The sequence below is a fragment of the Eleutherodactylus coqui genome, chromosome 5, assembly GCF_035609145.1.
Source record: "Eleutherodactylus coqui strain aEleCoq1 chromosome 5, aEleCoq1.hap1, whole genome shotgun sequence".
NCBI lineage: Eukaryota > Metazoa > Chordata > Amphibia > Anura > Eleutherodactylidae > Eleutherodactylus > Eleutherodactylus coqui.
This window is the reverse complement of record NC_089841.1, coordinates 29042408-29063323: the sequence shown is the minus strand read 5'-3', so window position 1 is coordinate 29063323 and position 20916 is coordinate 29042408. Positions and strand designations below refer to the sequence as shown.

At 43.2% G+C, this 20916-nt stretch overlaps 1 pseudogene; it reads right to left on the bottom strand.

Moving 5' to 3' along the window:
• Positions 1–295: 295 nt before the first annotated feature.
• The window catches only part of LOC136629218 (zinc finger protein 850-like), a 162747-nt pseudogene continuing 142126 nt past the window's right edge, over positions 296–20916 (bottom strand).

Here is a 20916-nt window from a genome sequence, read left to right as displayed (position 1 = left end):
TATGATCCAAAAAATGAGAATCCTATATGTTACTGATGTAATCTGTTGCACGCCCATTAAAGGGCGGTTATCATGTGTTATAATAAAAAGCCTGAGCCTTTATACATTGTAGAGACTCTCCCGGTTTTAGACCAGCATTTGTGTCTGATCTGGTCGATGATGTGTGCACTCTATACAATTCGGAAGCTACAAAATACCCCGAAACCTGCTGGAGAAAACCATAATCCAGCACAGAGATGCAGTTATATGTATCAGTGTGAAATATTCTATGTACACGGGTGATATAAAGGCGGGTTATCTGGATAGTATTTGTTTCTGGATTACAGATGTTTATCAGTAATTACATACATTTCTTATTCAGCACTTACTGCTCTAAATTGATTCCCTTTTCTTGTGTATGAGTTATCTGGATACTATTTGTTTCTGGATTACAAATGTTTATTGATAATTACATACATTTCTTATTCATCATTTAGTGATGCAAATAACTTCCCCTTTTGTGCACATGTCACTTTACCTTTTACATTTTTTGTATGGTTTGACAAAAACAAATTTTAAAAAATGGCTTCTCTCCTGTGTGTACTTTTTGATGTAGCAGTAAATATGATTACTAAGTAAAACATTTCCCCCATTCTGGACATACAAACTGCTTCTCTACTGTGTGAATTCTTTTATGATCAACAAGAAATGATTTCACTTTAAAACATTTCCCACATTCTGAACATAAAAATGGCTACTTTGTTGTGTGACATTTCTGATGCCGAACTAGCTTTGATTTCCCTGCATAACATTTCCCACATTCTGAACAAGCAAACGGTTTCTCTCCTGTGTGACTTCTCTGATGTATAATAAGATCTAATTCCCTTGAAAAACATTTCCCACATTCTGAACAAGCAAATGGCTTCTCTCCTGTGTGACTTCTCTGATGATCAACAAGGACTGATTTCAATGTAAAACATTTCCCACATTCTGAACAAGAAAACGGCTTCTCTCCTGTGTGACTTCTCTGATGTATAATGAGGTCTGATTTCACTGTAAAACATTTCCCACATTCTGAACAAAAAAATGGCTTCTCTCCTGTGTGAAGTCTCTGATGTTTAACAAGGACGGGTTTCTGTGCAAAACATTTCCCACATTCTGAACAAGAAAATGGTTTCTCTCCTGTGTGAATTCTATGATGTCTAAAAAGGTATGAACTAGTTGAAAAAGATTTCCCACATTCTGAACAAGAAAATGGCTTCTCTCCCGTGTGAGTTCTCCTATGATCAACAAGGACTGATTTCAATGCAAAAGATTTCTCACATTCTGAACAAGAAAACCGCTTCTCTCCTGTGTGACTTCTCTGATGCTGAACTAGCCTTGATTTCACTGCAAAACATTTTCCACATTCTGAACAAGAAAACGGCTTCTCTCCTGTGTGACGTCTCTGATGTTTAACAAGGTCTGATTTCACTATAAAACATTTCCCACATTCTGAACAAGAAAACGGCTTCTCTCCTGTGTGAATTCTCTGATGTTTACCAAGGTCTGATTTCTGTGCAAAACATTTCCCACATTCTGAACAAGCAAACGGTTTCTCTCCTGTGTGACTTCTCTGATGTTTAATAAGGTTTGATTGGCTTAAAAAACATTTCCCACATTCTGAACAAGAAAATGGTTTATCTTGTGTGTGAATTCTCTTATGTCTACTTACCTGTGATTGCCTTGAAAAACATTTCCCACATTCTAAACAAGAAAATGGCTTCTCTCCTGTGTGAATTCTCTGATGATCAACAAGGACTGATTTGAATGCAAAACATTTCCCACATTCTGAACAAGAAAACGGCCTCTCTCCTGTGTGAATTCTCTGATGCTGAACTAGCTTTGATTTCCCTGCAAAACATTTTCCACATTCGGAACAAGAAAACTGCTTCTTTCCAGTGTGATTTCTCTGATGTCTAACAAGATGTGATTCCTCTGTAAAACATTCCCCATATTCTGAACATGAATACGGCTTCTCCCCTGTGTCAGCTCTTTGATGTTCTCCCCTTCTGAGACATTTCTCCTGCCTATCAGTCTGTGATAAATCAGACGATAGGACCTGTATAGGAAGATTGAATGATGGATCTTTGCTGTGAAGGGCTGAGGAGATATCTGGGATAATGGCAGGTTCTTCATATGTATCTTGTGTGATACCACAATCCTCTGCTTTAGTATCTGCAGATATCAGACATCCCTCTGAGCTCCCGGTACCGTCATCTGCAGAGAGTAAAGCTGATTATTCTTTAATATTATAAACCTTATAAATGATACTGCTATTTTATAACATTTCTATACAAATAACAAGTCATGTAGCAAAATGTAATCATCATCTAATGGTGCTTTTACACAGGCTGACAGTAATCACTCAAAATAGGCATTACGGGTCCTGACAGAGCAAGTGAGTGAGAATCACTCTATAATCGAAGTTGCTTGGTTTGCAGCTCACTTAAATACCAAGAGATTGTCAGTGCAGAAAACATCAACAAAAACTACAGATGTGAATCAGGACTTACAAGTAACTAACAGGACTTTCATCAATAACATGGGTATCCTGGGGGATCTGTAAAAGGAGCATGAAACTAACTTGCAGCAGAGTCCTCCACAAGTCCCGGCTTCCGGTCCCTGATAGATCTCCGAGCCCAAGCTACAGAAATAGTATATTCCATACAGATGGAGTTCGGCCATTTCTGCACCAACATTAGTTTCTTTTTTTCCATAAAGAACTCATATAAAATCTCCCATGAAGCCGGATGTCAGTAACACACAGTGTACAGTCAATGTAGAACTGCTCATCTATAAGACAGCTTAGTACATACAATAATTCTATATGCTGTCACATCAGACTAGGACTAGGCCGGGGCGGGGAGGCGTGTGGCAACTGCACAATCTTACGGCCACCTAGTTTAGCGCTCTTAAAGCTATGGCGTCACCTGCTGCTACTAGTGCGGACAGTCTTATTCACGGTACTGCCATGTCCCGCTCTCTCTCACAGGCTGACAGAGTGACCTCCTTCCTCCCTCCCCGGCTCCGGCGTTCACTGCAGTCTGAGTGACGGCGCTGGGGAAAAGAAGCAAGGTCACACTGTGAACCTGTGGATGACGGAGGCAATGGAAGATGATGGGTGCTGTTGGGGGAGAGTGGAGTATGATGGGGGCTGGTTAGGTACATGAGGATTGGGGTTGTTTGGGGGATTATAAGGACTGTTTGCAGGATCTTGGAGAATGATGGGAGTTGTTTGGGGACATGGGAGGATGATGAAGCCACTTGGAGATGAACATGATATGGAAGGATATTTTTTGATATTTAAAACTTTATTCTGGGTCCCATATGACTCTAGTTATGCCACTGATTAGGGGAACAGAGGGAGATCATAATACTAATTGAGAGCAAAAAGTGTGGTCACATAATTAATTCAAACCTCAAAGGGAGTCACATTACTAACTGAGCCCACAGCAGGGGCACTATTCCATAAAGTGAGATCACAACGTGGGACATAGCTATGCAGTGGGACCACAGTGGGCATATTATTGGGGGGGCATTGAAAAGTTCACTAGTGGCGGCAGCAGCAGCTTGCTGGGGGGAGTGGGCTGAAGCAAGTTTTGGCTGCAAGAAATCTTAGTGGCAGTCTGGGCCTAGAGAGAAAAACATATTATATTATATTTATCCATGGGGAGGGAGGAGGCATTCTGGGTTTTGCTCTGGGGCCCCATGGGTTCCTTGTATGCCTCCTATGCAGGCTTTGAGCGGCGGAAATCCCGCAGGATTTCCGCCCACGTGCAGGCGGCCTATTACGGTGAGATTACACACTGCGGAAATGTATAATATACAGTACAATGTAAGGGAGTGGGATTCTAAGAAACCGCATTCACTCACAGCTGAGAGATAAGAATGTGACCGAGGAGAATCTGTGACTCCTCTCTGCTGTATTTAGTGGTTACTACTCACCTGGGCGGTTACCTGTAGGAATCCCCTCTTTACACCGCTGATCGCACCTCGCATTTGTTTCTGTAGTATTAATATCAGTCAGATCTTCATCCTGATACAAAAGCTGTGAGACAAATATAGTACAAGTCAGCAGACAGTTACAAAAATGACCTTACAGCAGTAGTCATCAGTCATGTCAAAGTGGATGCCCTGTCTAGGCTACAATTGCTCCCGAAAGGAATTCGGTCACCGGTTCATGAAGTTTGGCTTGGAGTTGAGCTCTGAGTCGGAGGGGGCCGTGCTGGCTTCTCCCTCCCACATCCTGCAGACTGATGGCTCCCTCCCCTTTTTTTTATAGGAAGATAGACATCAATCTGCATGTTGCAGGCGGGGAAAGCCAGCATGGCCCCCTCCGTGACCCAGAGCTCAGCTGCAATGGGGGGACTACAGTACCCAGAGAGGTTATTAAAATTGTGGTTATTTAGTTTTAAAAAAAAAATGCTGAGGAACTACTTAATTTGTAATGTCTTTCAGCCGCTGGATTGAAGCCCAGGTGTAGTAGCCGAGCTGGGCACTGGAGAGTAGTCAAGTAAGCCAGGAGTCATTATCGAGAAGTCACGGAATGCAGTACAATGGGTTGACATGGAAGTGTAGTCAAATGGAAGCCACAGGTCAGTAGCAGGACGTATCGGTATGCAGTACAATTGGGATGAGACAGAAGCCTAGTCAAATTGAAGCTAGAGATTAACAGCAGGAGGTATCGGTACAATTGCAGATGAGCAGGAGGAAGAGTACCTTGATCAAGGTGGTAGAGCACAATAATGACGCACTGAAGGAATGGCAGGGCTAGGCTTATATAGGAAGTGCAATCAGGAACAGGAGCAGGAGGCAGGAACTAGGTAACTGGGAAATACAGAAAAAGGCTAGGTTTCAGCGAGGGAACTGTTCATGTCCTGGAAAACCTAGCGGAGAGAGCTGCTGACTGGAAAACAAGAGGTGGGTTCGAGCCCTGACAGTAGCCCCCCTCCTTGAGGATGGTCTCCGGACATCCCAGGTTACAGGGTATCTCCTGTTAAACTCCTGTGTGACTCTCGGAGCATGCACATTTTTCTCTGGCTGCCAGGAGCTCTCCTTTGGCCCATACCCTTGCCATGTCACAAGGTACTGTATTTTACCTCTCTGAAGTCTGGAGTCTAGAATCTTCTCTGCCATGAACTCGTCCTGGCCCTGAACTTTCACATGAGGAGGTGGTTGATGTCTTCCCACAAAAGTATTCTGATGATATAGCTTTAGTAGGGAAACGTGAAACACAGGATGAATCCTCAGGCTGCGGCTGACCCTTTCTGCAATTGGGAAAGGTCCCTAGTTTCTTTCCTGAAGTTTGGGAGAGGGCACTTGCACCTTAAGGTTCTTGGAGGCTAACCACACCTTTTCTCTAACCTGGAAGGTAGGAGCTGCTTGGCGATGAGGGTCAGACACCTTCTTAAAGCTATTCTGGGTTTCCTATTAGGTTTTTTTAGTTGCTTCTGCATTTCTGCTAACGCCGTCAGTCTATAGTTAACCGATGGGACTGGAGTGTTGATAGGGAGGCCAGGCATAAAGACAGAATGTGTACCATAGTTGGAATAAAATGAGCTCTGGGCAGTTGAACGGTGTTGAGCATTGTTGTAGCTGAACTCTGCTGTTGATAAATCCACCCAATCATCCTGTAGATGGAAGATAATGCACCAGAGATATTGCTCCAAAGTCTGATTTGTTTTTTTCGTCTGGCCGTTAATCTGTGGATGAAAAGCAAAGGAGAGTTTTACGGTAATATGCAGACCCTGCAGAATTGTCTTTAAAACCTTGAGGTGTACTGGACCTCTCTGTCACAGACCACATCATCTGGAATTCCATGTAGTCAGAAAATTTTCTGGATCATCAACTTCGTGGTCTGTTTGGCAGTGAGATTTTTTTCTATGGGGCTGTAGTGAGCCATCTTCGTAAGTTGGTCCACAACCACAAGGACAGTAGTCATCCGTTTTAAGGGGGGGCAGATCAACTATAAAGTCCATGGATATAGATCCCCATAGCCTGAATGGAACTGTAGAAAGCCCAGCAGGTGAGCACATGGCGTCTTGTTCCGAGCACATACCTTGCAAGAGAGATTACATACTTCTTCACATCCCTCCTGCAGTCAGGCCACCAAAAGAAACAAAGTAGAAGTTCTGAAGTCTTTGTGACCACCAGGTGACCGGCCAGCATGGAATCGTGGACTAATTTAAGGACTTCGAGTCGACCAGCCTCGGGAACATACAGTTGGTGTTCTCGCCACCAAAGCCCTTCTGTAAAGAAAAGCTTCCCATCCTTTGAAGCACAACTCAAGAATGGGTCTTTTTTGTATTCTCTCTAAATCTTTGTTAGGTCTTCAGAGTGTAAGATGCTCCCCAATTTCTTGGGGACACAATTGTGTCGCATTTGCTCTCTCTTCAGACTCTACACAAATCCTGCACAATATACCTGCCTTGCCATTTCGGGAACCAGGGTGGTAGAACACAATGAAATTATACCTGGAGAAGAACAAGGGCCATCATGCTCGTCTCACAGACAACCTCTTGGCAGTGCAGAGGAACTCTAAATTTTTATGGTCAGTAAGAACCATCACTGGGTGATGGTCTCCTTCGAAGAGGTGTCTCCACTCGGTGAAAACCACTTTGATGGCCAGAAGCTCCTTGTTCCCAACATTGTAGTTTATCTCTGCGGGTGATAACATGTAGGTTAGAAATGCGCAAGGATGTAGTTACATCTTATCTCCCATTCACTATGACAAAATGGCTCCCACCGCAAAGTCGTGAGGAGTCCACCTCCATGACAAAAGACAGCTCTGGGTTTTGGGTGGATCAGTATTGGTACTGAAGTAAATACAGTCTTTAGTTTCTCGAAAGCATTTTGAGCCTCTGGGGACCAGGAAAACATGCATGCTTTCTTTGTGAGGGAGGTAATGTGAGAGATGACTTTTGAGAAGTCCTTGATAAATTTTAGGTTGAAATTTACGAAACCAATCAGGTGCTGTACTTCCTTCAAATTCTTTGGAATAGGCCAATCCCGGACGGCTTTCATCTTCCTGGGATCCATAGTTAAGCCCTCTGGGGAGATAATGTATCCCAGGAATTAAATTTGGGTCTGTCTGAACTCACATTTCTCTAACTTGATGTAGAGGTTATTCCAAGACCACCTGAACGTGTCCACAATGTTCCTCCAAATTGTCAGAGAATATGAGGATGTCGTTGAGATATGCCACTACAAATTGATCCAACAGGTCTTGAAACACACCGTTGATAAAGGGCTGGAAGGTAGCAGGAGCATTGCAACGACCAAACGGCATCACTAAGGACTCAAATTGTCCATATCTTATCCTGAAGGCAGTCTTCCATTTGTCTCTGGGCCGAATCCGCACCAGATTATATACTCCTCTGAGGTCCAGTTTCGTAAAGAGCTTGACTGCCCAAAGGCTCTCCAACAGTTCTGGGATTAATGAGAGAAGGTAGCGATTCTTAATGGTTATCTTGTTTAGTTACGGGTAGTCGATGTACGTATAAAAAGAGTTGAATCTTTTTACCAAAGAAAATGGGTGCTCCTGCCAGAGCACAGTCGTACTCAATAGTACAGTCGTATGGACGGTGAGGTGGCAGCTAGTCAGCCTTCTTCTCGCTGCAAACATTCTTAAACATATGGTAGTGAACTGGTAATTTATCTAGGTCCTGTTGACTGTCCTCGAGGTCTTGCACTGGTTTAGGGGCAGATGGTGCCATCTGTCCCAAAACCAGCAGTTTTCCTTACAGTTTTCTGAAGGGAAGGCAATGGTCCTGGTTTCTCAGTTGAAAGAGGGATTAGGAGTAGAAAACTAGGGGATCCCGAGAATCACTGGAAACTTGGGGGATGAGATGAGCTGGAAGCTGATTGTCTCGTGGTGGTCAGGGTTCATGTGGAGCTCCAGCTCAATTATTTCCTGTGCGAATGGGCCTGAAGACAAGGGTGACCCACCCACGGTTTCTATATTGATCGGTATGGACTGGAGTCAGGTTGCAATGTCCTTGTCAGGAGCGAATGTTAAGTAAATGAACTTCCCCACCCGCTCCTGAATCCAACACTGCTGAGCACTGAGTCTTCTAATCACCTGGAAGGACAAAATGGTGGAGTGGGGGAAGGGTTAACATATCATGCTGAATTACTGGTACAAAGGTGTTTTGGATAGCATCCCCTTGTTTCATGATGGCTGGATTGACCATTGACTTGGCATGGGGCAAAGCAAGAGTCCTTTGGGGCTTGCTTCGACAGTTTAGGCCATAATGTCCCAAGCTCCCACAATAGATGCACAGATTTTTCAGCCCAGCGCCTTTCTTTTTCTGTGATAGAGAGAGGTCTGCGGATGACATCTACCTGAATAGGTTTGGGTGGCTTCAGTCCTTTGGTGGGGACTAAGTGTGGGTTGACTGACAGATTTCTGGGTGCTGGTGTCCGCAAACCGCAATCTCTCCCTTCACTGCTCAAAAAGTATCTGGTCAATCTGAATGCATAACTGGATAAAGTCTTCCAGATTATCAGGAGTCTCCACTCTGGTAAGTTCATCTTTTACCCACTCAGATAAACCCCGGCGAAAATCGTTCCGCTATGCAGCAGGATTCCATGTGGTGTCATTTTCCCAGCGATGGAATTCTGCCGTATATTCTGCAATAGAAGGTTTGCCCTTGTCGTGGGCCATGCAACCTCCCATCAGCCATGGCACAACGGTTTGGATCATCGAAGATTTGACCCATAGTGGGCATGAAAGTGTTGAGCCTGTTGAGGAGTTTGCTGACAGTCTCTATGTATAGCAAGGCCCAGTCAAGCTCCTCGTCAGTGAGGAGGTTAATAATAAAGAATACCTTTTTCCAGTAACTGGTAAACAGAATTGATTTAAGAAACCCTAATATTAGCGACGGTCACCTGGCAGCAGCATGCGGACGTCTGGCGCAGAGTTGCACATCTTCAAGATCTGCCTCTGTAGCCCCTCAATCTACCATTGTATACCAATACCCTTCTCTTGGTCGTGGGTTCAAGCCCTGATAAATTACTATTTATAAATATATCAGGAGACAATACAGAGATCTCTCCAATCATCTATTTATACCCAGGACTGTAACAAGGGGGTGCCCACTACATCTAGAGGTAAGAAGGTTTCTACACCAACATAGAAGGGCTTATTTTTTTACTGTAAGAGCAGTGACACTATGGAACTCTCTGCCGGAGGATGTGGTAATGGAGAACTCACTAAGAGTACTAGATGAACTTGGAGTCTAATAATATTACATATTATATCCCCGATTACTTCAGAAGTGTTGGTGATTTTGGAATTGTTCTGATTGCCAGAAAATTTTGCCCTATAATGAGGAAAATTAGCTTATAACTCATTGAGGTTTTTTTTGTCTTTTTCTGGATCAACATTTGGTGTCATAGACCCAAGTGAATAAACAACTGTGTTTTTTTCAGCCAGAAATACTATTATTAGATGTATTTGGTATTGTTATACTCTCTATTTTCTTGAAAGTCTCATGAAAGTTGAATGCTTTTGGGTCTGTAGAGGTGGACATGTTGGAGTTCAGCTTTTAGTATGTATCTTACTATATAAACAGGAGCCTCAGTGCTGCTGCCACCAGATCTTGCTGCAGGCCTTTTGCAGCCACTGAAGGGTTTTTGACCAACTGCCTCCTCCAGTATCCAGTGACGACTCTTTCTGCCATGTCTAGATAGTGTAGCCAGTGTTCCTGTAACATTGAGCTTGCATCCAGCTATATCTCTAGGAACATTCAATACTTTTGTATCTTTCGCACCCCTTTCCTTGTTTGAACAAGGCAATGATTGTTTCTTTTACCTTTTTAGACCAGTCTCTTCACTTATCGGTATTTCTAACATGTAATCAAACATCACAGTCAGCAAAGCTCTTGCCAGTCCAGATATTTGATCTATTTTATCTCAAGCACACCTGATCCAAATGTCTGGCATTTTGTGGAGAAGTCAGAGACCACTTGTTATTTTAGTTGTGTTGAGCCATTTACATTCCTCTTGTTTGATTGCAAAAAGCAAACAAAAAGCTTTCTAAATTTGGAAAATGTACCTAATCTGCAATGTGGGTTGAATCATTTTGATTGCAACTCTTACAATAACTAACTTAAAGGGGTTGTCCCGCAGAAGCAAGTGGGGTTCAGCACTTCTGTATGGCCATATTAATGCACTTTGTAATATACATCGTGCATTAAATATGAGCCATACAGAAGTTATATACTTACCCCCTCCGGTGCTGGCGTCCCCGTCTCCATGGCCACCAGCAAACTTCTCCTCTGGTTGCCGCAACAGTCATGCTTGCGCAGAGAAGAATCCTCTTCTGGAGGGTCCAGGCTCACGAGCTGCGTCCTGGCTTCTCCCCCTTCTCAGCATCAACGCGTAGCTCCGCCCCGTCACGTTGTGCCGATCAGCCAATGAGGTGGCTGTAATCGGCAGTGGAGCTCAGACTGGAGAAGAACATGCACGGTGCACCATGGGAGAAGACCCACAGTGCACCATGGGAGAAGACCAGCGGTGCACCTTGGGAAATGACGGCGGCCATCTTGGAAGAAGATTTTTATAACTTCATGAAACAGCTTCATGGTGAGTAGAAACGCTCTAAAAAAACGATTTACATGGGTAGTTTGTGATGCTTGCTTAACATGGGGGAGTAGGGTGTGAAAAATTTTTCGTTTTGGCCGCGGGACAACCCCTTTAATGCTTCATTCAGTGCATGACAATATTCTGTTTGCTTTAGCACCAGTTGGTTGCAATGTGCAGTTAGTCTGTGATTTACACTGAAGAACTTTACATTTGTTCCACACTTAATCTCAATTGCAAATTGGATGTCCAAAAAGGTGGAAATGCAATAATATGATTCATGAAACCAGACACCACTACCTACCATAGCCATCAACATGAAAGAGACCGTAGAAAAGTTTAGTAGAAAGCTGCATTACCATCTATAGAGGATTTGAAGAAATCTCAGCTTCATCTACCTGATGGTTCTCTGGGACACTTGGCTTTTCTTCTGGACTGTTCTGGGAATATAGACTGCTGGGACATTCCTCTGATGGGTTTCCTTCCATGAGTCCATCTGTATGAAACACACAGTGACAGAATAGATTATCTGCATGTGATGAGCAGATGATGGGCTCTAGGTGGCCTTCAGTGACGTCTCCCCTCCTTACACTGCTGATCAGCCATTATATGTCTTTTCTGCTTTGTCTTTAACCTTAACCTTAATATCAATCAGATTTTCACACAAGTTCCATCACTTTATGGTCAGATTCTGGTGAGACATCAGCGTCATCTACCTGCTGGTTCTCCGGGACATTTTCTATTTGACAGTCCTGAGAATATATATGGTTGGGACATCTCTCTGGTGGGTTTCACCTGCTGGAACCATCCACAGGAAATAACCAGAGACTGAATACATATTTGTGTCTAGCTGATATACCCGGCTTCACTCGAGTTAACTTGGCGTTTACCTGTTCGCACAGTAGATTTTATGAAGTCATGGAATTAAATATGAGGAATAAAATATGTATACACATAGAGGAGCATTAGATTCTCCTCAGACTGCATGTACTGGGGCCCTCCTGCAGAATCTGTCACCCCTCCCACTCTCCTCACTTTTTACCCTTAAAGGCAACACCCTTTTTCATTCAAATTTACCCCCAGATTGGTGGTTGCAGGCCCTTATTAGCCTTAAAGGCATGCTCCATCCCATGTTACATGGAGAAATAGTCAGCTCTCCTCTGCTGTATTTAATGGTTACTACTCACCTGTGTGGTTACCTGTAGGAATCTCCTCTTTACACCGCTGATCGCCCCTCACAATTGTCTCTGTAGTATTAATATCGGTCAGATCTTCATCCTGATACAAAATCTATGAGACAGATATTGTAACAGTCAGCAGACAGTTGTGTGAAATGTTTTACTTGACTAAAAAAAAAGATCATTAATTATCACAATGACCAAAAATGACCTGACAGCAGTAGTTATCAGAGTCACATCAAAGTGGATGCACTTTTTAGGCTACAATTGCTCCTTAAAGGGATTCTGCCACGATGTTCATGGACAGAATCATGAGTCATGGAGGTGAGCCGTCCTGGCTTTTCCCCATCTACATCATGCAGACTGATAGCCATCACTCTGTATGCTGACTTGCAGATGAGCTCTGTGACTTCGAGGTCATCTGCAAGTCAAATTTTATGAATCTGGTCCAGGCATCCTACTCCAGGCATTTGGCACTCACATTCTGATCGCCATGATGCTAGGAGTTCCCTTTCAATTTCTTCCTAGTTCGCTCTTAGTGGTGAGAAGATTTAGTAAGGAGTTCTTACGTAACCTCAACATATGTCTGTGTGAACGTATCTTGGTTTGTTATTGAGTTATCTGTCTATAGAATGTCCAAAAGGAAACCTCTTGTCCCAGTGGGTTATGTTCTAACTACTCTGACATTACTTGGAGGTTCCCACAGACATTTCTCTAGCTTTATCTCCATCTGCCCAAAGCTGTGTTCCATGTGTCCTCAGGAGGCGGAATCTCTTACTGGAAAGTGAGATCTTTTATTTCTTTATGTGCTGCTATTTTAATGTTTTAGACATATGAGTGGGAGGTTGATTGAGACAAGCGGAACTCAATGATGCTGGTTATTGAGAGCAAATACTAACCAGTAGCTTTCTGGTGTCTTGACCATAGAGGGTCTTGGTTCTCAATTTTGATACATGATTGGGGTCCTTGGGGAAGGCCGAGTAATAAAATTTCTAATTGGCTACTGAGGCTATCCATGTGAAGGTGTATCTCTTTATGGAATGAACTAGGATTATCACCCTGAGTTATTCAGAGGTTCAAGGGAATTGTCTTAGGTTCTCACCTCAGGCAAAGTGAGAGTTTTGCCCAATGAGTCTTCCAGGGCCTCTTGCATATAAATAGTGTTAAAATTAAATTGGACACATACATAAGAGCTTGGAGGTATTTAAGCACTTTGTCAATCACTGATATGCTTCTTTATTTTCTGCAGCTGCATCCATTGCCTGATGTCCATTTCCATGTCCTTCTTGATGGTGTCCAGCAAACATGTCTTTTGTCTTCCATGCTTCCTTTTACTACTGACCATTCCAAGTAGCACTTCTTTTTCAGGCGAGTTCGCCGTGAATTCGTCCTAATCACATGTCCAAAGTAAGTCAGTCTCATGATCTTCTAGGGACACCGTTGGTTTAATATGTCCAGGAGAGCTTTGTTGGTGACCCTAGCTGTCTAAAGGATCCATGAACATTTTCTCCAACACTGTAGCTAAAGTATGTTAATTTTTCTTTTGTCTACGTGTCACAGCCATATGTTGCAATCAGGAAGACCATGGCTGGGATTTACCTTAGTTTGATGGTGACTGAGATATCATTTCACTTCCATATTGTGTCCATACTCAACATGGTCGTACACCCCAATGCTAATCGATGCTTAAGCTCACATGTCGAGCTACCTCTATGGTCAATAAGGGAACTAAGAAATACAAAACTATTTCCTGCTTTGATTTCCTTGTTGTTGACCTTTATATGGACTTCCTTGTTGGCAGTGGCCATGATATTTGTCTTGTTAATCTTCAGGTGAAGTCCCATCTGCTCACTTTCTTCTTTTAGCTTCAGGAGCAGCGTCTCAGCTACAAGGGTCATATTTTCAACCCAATACCCTGATCATTTAAGACCAGCCAACTCATGATCACATCAGCATAGAGGTTGAAAAGAAAAGGAGAGAGGATGCATCCTTGTCCTGTGCCAATCTGTATTTCCATAGTTGGTTCTCACTGTGGCTTCTTGATTGCTGTAGAGGGACCTGATCAATGTGAGCAAGTGTGCTGGTACTCCTACTTCCCTAAGTGCTTTCCAAAGCTTACTATGCTCAATGCAGTCAAAAGCCTTGGACTAAAACAAAGAAACAGAGGTAGAGCTTCCAAAGAGAAGCCACTAAAGACAAGAACAACGTCCTTGAATTAGCCTATAAGAAGGGTCACATCAGGGAATTATTTGCCATTGTGAAACAGGTGAAGAAGCCTTTCAACGCCCGCCAAGCAGCCATCAAGGACCATTAAATGAAATCAGTGACTAGCAGGATATTAAGAAGAGATGGAAAGAATATACAGAAGATCTGGTGCCAGCAGTGACCACCCAGGCATTACCTCATACTTCAGGAGCAAATAAAGCTAAGGGGCTAAGAAAAAAAGGAAAAATAAGATTAGTAAAGTTTTACTATTTAAAAAAAGAATAAAAAACCCCTCTGCCATATTTATAATAAAAGAATCTAAATAATGAAACAAAATACATAATTGATATCACTGCGTCCATAAAAATCTGATATATCTGTGAAATGCAGTATTTACCCCTCACAGTGAACGTCTGAAAAAAAAATAAAGAACTGCAGAAATGCACTTTTTGTTTTTTTTCTGCCTCCCAGAAAAAAAAATCCAATAAAAAGCGATCAAAAAGTCATATGTATTCCAAAATGGTACCAATGCAAACTACAGGACATCCTGCAAAAAATGGGCCCTTGAACAACTTAGTGGACGGAAAAATCAAACAAGTTATTGCGCGCAGAAGATGGCGGCAGTAAATAATTAAAAAAATTAAATGTCTGAAAAAAATGAAAATAGTACAGTAAAAAAAAAAAATCAATATAAGTTTGATATCATAAAGTAATCATGTCACTTTTGTTGCAGGTTGTGGTCTGTAGAAACGAACCGGAAGATGGTGGAATGTCGTTTTGTTTTCTGGTTACTCTGCTAAGAATGTTTTAAAAGTTTTTCAGTACATGACACTATGTAACACACTTTTTGTCCTTGGCAGGTGAGTGTTATGTCAGTGAGGATGTGGCATTAGCTGGTCAAACACAGATTCATTTGGGAGAGGCTTAGGGACAGTCATTCCAATACAGATCAATGTGGGAGAGGCTCATGGTTGTCCATTTACAGCATTTCTGGGATTACTTAATGTAATAGAGGACCGCCGTAGTCAAACACTCCTAGATGCCACAACAGCACCTTTCAAAATTTTAACAAAGCTCAGCAATTTAAAGGGGTTGTCCCGCGGCAGCAAGTGGGTCTATACACTTCTGTATGGCCATATTTATGCACTTTGTAATGTACATTGTGCATTAATTATGAGCCATACAGAAGTTATAAAAAGTTTTTTACTTACCTGCTTCGTTGCTAGCGTCCTCGTTCCCATGGAGCCGACTAATTTTCGCCGTCTAATGGCCAAATTAGCCGCGCTTGCGCAGTCCGGGTCTTCTTCTGTTCTCAATGGGGCTCCGTGTAGCTCCGCCCCATCACGTGCCGATTCCAGCCAATCAGGAGGCTGGAATCGGCAATGGACCGCACAGAAGAGCTGCGGTCCACGGAGGGAGAAGATGCCGGCGGCCATCTTCACCGGTAAGTATAGAAGTCACCGGAGCGCGGGGATGCAGGTAAGCGCTGTGCTGTTTTTTTTTTAAGTCCCTGCATCGGGGTTGTCTCGCGCCGAACGGGGGCGGGGGGGTTGAAAAAAAAAAAAACCCGTTTCGGCGCGGGACAACCCCTTTAAGGATATATGGCAAGAATTTAATCTGGAGGGATGAGAATACACACATTTCTCACATGCAAACGATTCCTGGTCCAGAATCGACTATGTTCTTGTATCTGCTAACCTGCTTTCTAGAGTTACTAAAACCGAAATGGGGATTTAGTGATCTCAGACCACGCTCCAGTGATACTGTCATTACACGAATCATTGTTGGGGGGCTGGTGGTTATAATTTATATCAGATAATGAGACGCACTCTGATAGTCCTCAATTATTATGGAACACAGCTAAAGCGGTCCTTAGGGAAGACTGATCTCGTATGCAGTCTCACTGAAAAGGAACATCAAGGACAATATAGATCATTTTAGAGCACTCTTGCGCGAGGCATATACTTTATTTTAATCAGGGCCAAGTCTGCATAGCAAACGGAAATGGGTAAAAATTAATGAACCGTTATCATATTCGCGTAAAGAGGCTCGGTTATTCAAATTTGGGAATAAGACAGGATAACTGATGGCCAATTTGGCAAGAGGACCGTTCGATGCATCAAATATATCAGGTTTGAAAGACTAATTGAGCAAATTACACTCACACCCCAAAAAAATAAATGATGTTGTTACGGTATACTACCCTTGATACGCCAGCCCGGGTGCACTAGATCTCACCCGCAACCCCTGTCCCTGCCTGCTTGCCTCCACTCCTGGCTAACCCCAGGCGGGCAACTGGGCGGCGATTCCAACTTTCACTAGGGACCAAAAAGGGACGCTGGCGTACCTGGATGGAAAGGGTAGAATACCGACAGAAAAGGCAGATGTAAATAACCAACACGAACAATACTGAGCAGAACTGAGGCAGATGTAAAAACCTGGCAGGTAATAGCAAAGTATAGCAGACAAGCTGACAGAAGCAGGAGACCAACAGAGGCAGACTAGCTAGCACACTGAGGGAAACCAATAACTGGCAGTGATTGCAAGTCTCTGCCCGACCTTTAAACAAAAGCCTTCGCCCAGGGGCAGAGAGAGGTGTGGTCAGCGCGGTCACGTGAAGGAGTACCACGCTGCCCATCCCAGCCAGGCACCCGCACCCCCAGCAGCCGGATAACAAGCCGAGGGGACACGCCCCGACCGCGGGATCCTGCACACTGCCGCCTTGGGAGGACCAGCAACCGCCGCATGGTAACAGATATTTTCTTTGAATTCTACTTGAAATTATACACACACACACAACACTCAAGACCTTCAGATACTCCGGCTGATATTCTGCCCACTCTGTCTGAAGAGCAGTGCGCTCTTTTAAATTCCCCCATATCACAGATAGAAATAAAAGAAACTTAAAATTTGAAAAACAACAAAGCCCCGGGACCAGACGGGGACACAGGAGAGTTTTTAAAAATTCTAAAAGACCCAATGTCCCCATTACTAGAGAAGTTATTTAATAGATATATGTAGAAGAAGCCTATGCCACCAGAGACGAGTACAGCTCATATTAAATTACTCTCAAAACCTGGTAAAGACCCTACTTATGCAACAGCATATACACCAATCTCCCTGATAAATACTGACTTGAAATTGATGGTGAAAATTATGGCGAACTGCCTAGCCAACATAATGCCATGGGTGATTTCTCATTCGCAATCCGGATTTCTGAAGGGCAGAGCTGCTATCACAAATATACATAGAATTATGACAGTCCTTGATGAAATTAAAATTAAACCAACAAATCACCCCTTTTCGGCACTCCTGACAATTGAGGCGGAAAAGGCTTTCAATAACGTTTCATGACAATGGTTGCCGCAGTGATGGACAAAATGGGTTTTAAGAGTCCTTTTTGCTCCAATACATGGAACTTATATGCCTCTCCACAGGCACAAATATAAACTCCTGGATTTTTATCACCAAGTTTTCCACTACAGAAGGGTACCAGGCAGGGGTGCCCCCTCTCTGCACTGCTCTTCAATAATGCAATAGAACCACTGGCGCGTATGCTGGAAAGGAGTAGAGAGATGGAGGGAATGAAAATTCGTAAGATGGAAGTTAAAACTATGTTGTTTGCAGATGATATTTTACTGGCTCTTGCACAACTGCATAGAGACTTGCCACGGGTGTTCGATTTACTGAAATCATTTGGGAGACAATCAGGCCTTAAGGTTAACACCACAAAATGTGAATTATTGGATATTTCCCCCTGGGGTAAAGTAAACAACCTTGATACTACAATAATCCCGCATATAAAATACTTAGGCATTAACATAGGTGAGGCCCCCGAAAGTTTATATAAGCTGAATTATCCCCCAATATTACATAAAATTATAAGTGAACTCAACAGATGGAATAAACTCCCACTATCATTTTTAGGGCGATGCCACCTGATTAAAATGATGAGTTTCCCGAAGCTCCTCTACCCTCTACAAACCATCCCACTTTTGCTACAACGACAGGATTTGAGAAAGCTTTACTCTGCGCTCACCGCAGTCATTTGGTCTCACAAACGCCTACGAATTGCTTTGAAAAAGCTTATGCTTTCTAAAAATAGGGGGGGGGGGGCTCAAGTTTCCTGATATACGTGCATATAATGTGGCGAGTCTTATGCGTAATTCTCTAGATTGGTTACAGAAATCCAACCACTTTCCTAACTATGGCATGGAAACAGAACTGCTACATCCCCGGAGCCCAAATGCCCTTTTACACATAGGGGTTTCCAATCTCCCACCAGGGATTAAACACTCTACTACTACAAAGGATACTATCGCTGCCTGGAAAACAACCCACAAATCCTATGACTATCAAAACACATGGATTTATGGGGACACCCAGAGTTTAGGGAGGGCCGGGACAACAAAATGTTTAAACGATGGCACAGCAGGGGCATTGAGATGGTTCAACACCTCCTCCATTATGAAGAACCTAGATATAGATCATTCAAAGAGATGTGTGCCGTATATTATCTACCTGTGTCTCACTTTCTACCTTATGCACAAATACGGAACTTTCTTTGATGTCTCCAAAGAGGTGATACTCAACCCTATTGAGTTACTTATTAGAAGTTCTACACAGAGGCACTCGATTTCAGAGTTGTACTTGAGATTTAGGGAGGGTTGGGAAACACAGTACAAATCTTGGTTGTTCAAGCGATGGATACGGGAACTCAGAAATACCTCAGGGGGTAGTGGAAGGGTGGACCACTGTACGAAAAGCAATAACAAATGAGAGATGGTGGGAAATATACTATAAAATACTGCATGGCGCAATATATGGTTTTGATGTCCCTCCACACCCCAAGATTGTAGGCATGCCCCAGATGCTCTCAACCAAAGACTGACTTCCTAGATGGTATCTGGCATTGCCCCAAAATAAGATCATTTTGGTCAGAGACTCAACTACTGGTGCGCGAGATTGGGGGACTGACTATACAATTAAAACCACAGGTTTGCATATTTCACTCTCTGACTGATCAGACAAAAAATTCTAATATGTTACACACTATTCTTTTAGTAAGTAAAAGATGCTTGCTGATTAATTGGCTGCAAGCTAAGCCCCCAGTGATGTCAGATATACTGCAACGGTTAAGGCATCTTTTGCGAATGGAAAGATCGGAGACGGAGAAGAGTGCAGAATGTCAAGCTCCTAAATTCTTTTAAAAATGGCGGCCTTTATAGAGAAGTTTCCAGATGCAAACAAGATCATTGAATGTATGAGACCATTCAGTAACACAACTTGGTATTACACCCAGGCTGATATGAACCATTTGCGAAAATACTGAGGTCCAACACATATGGAGATGGGGGTCTTCTTGCATTGCGAGTTATATTCAACAGAGCTGTTGATCTAATGTTTTGTTCCTTTTTTAGATATTCGGCAGCCATCTATTGGTTCCTGGGCAGCCTGCCTATTGCTGTCGGGGTTCTAGGATGGGATGGAGCAGGCTCTCTTTTTGTTGGATGGTGGTCAGAGGCCAGTATAGACATTTATGGGCTCCTCCATGGTGAGTGATACTGGGAGATGGTTGGAAGGCGGCCTGTTGGAGTTGACGGCTGGCATATGGCTTTAGCTCCACACGTGGTTTAATGTTATGAGATCTATAGGAGTTCTTCTATGTTTGAAGTTTGGAATTTTACCATAATTAATAAAGCTGTGGCCAACCATCACACATCAAAAGGAGAAGTTGTGTTGTGTTATGTCTGTGTTTCGGAATGGAAGGAAGGCTTATGAGTAAAATGTTTTGGTTGAGCTGTCTGCCATCTCTGGAGCAACTACTCAGGGGTGTTACTTCAGTAACTGCTAAGGCAGGTTAATTCTCCTGGTTGTAACCCTCATTATGCATCGCCTGTGATGTTATGGTTTTTGGAGGCGAGATACGGCTTAAGCAGATTTTATAGTTACATATCTACCTTGATGGGGTTAATCATTCCTCCTCCACCACCGAGTGGTGCTCTCTAGTGGTGGTGTAGCATTGACTTTCTGCCCCCCTCTTCTCGCTCTGACAATAGTACGACCTGACACCCCTTGCACAGTGGTCCTGCTCACTGTATTATTAGTTCCTCCTGCTTCTCCTCCCATTTCCAGTAGGTTCATCAGCTGACTGCCCTCTGCTATTATTTATGAGAGTTCTAATGTTCTAATTAGTTTGCCTTTTGGCTAGGTTACCCTGCTTCTATGTGTGTGTATAAAATCTTTAAAACCTCCATCTACCTCATGGTCCTGTAGCTTATTTAGGTGACTACAGATGGGATTGATAATACCTCCTAGCAGGCAGAGATGGTACTGACAATAGCTGCTCATGTCATGTTGTGCTGATGCATCACAGCATTCATAGCTCAGAAAAGTGAAAGAGAAAGCAGGGAAAATGTAAACATCAAAATGGTGCCTGATAAGCATCAGAAAGGAGTCTGCACTGTATGGAAGTGACCGCAATACACATAGAAGACATTCAGAGGATGACAGACAATCAGATGAGGGGTGCAGGGATGGAAAGATGTGTATTTGCCATAGTGGCACTTCAAAGTAAAGCTACAAACATTGTCTTTCTATTATATAACTGTCAGCCATGTTTTCAGCTTTAGAGATGTTCCCTGCATGTATTACAGGGTTCACAATTCAACTTCATTGTTTACCTTCAGCCTGATGAATTGTGGAACTATAACATTAAAATGATCAAGTTTTAGCAAAAGCGGACCTTCATCATTCTTTCCCAAAGCCTTCATGTAATGCACGCACGTCAAACTTAAGGTCCCTCAGCCGAATCCAGCCTGCTACTTCATTTTATGTGACCCAACTGCTGTGTGGCAACCTAACAGGCATTTCACTCACCCAGCCTACAGCATGGCGGCGGTAGCTGCTGCTGAGACCGTGGCCTCTG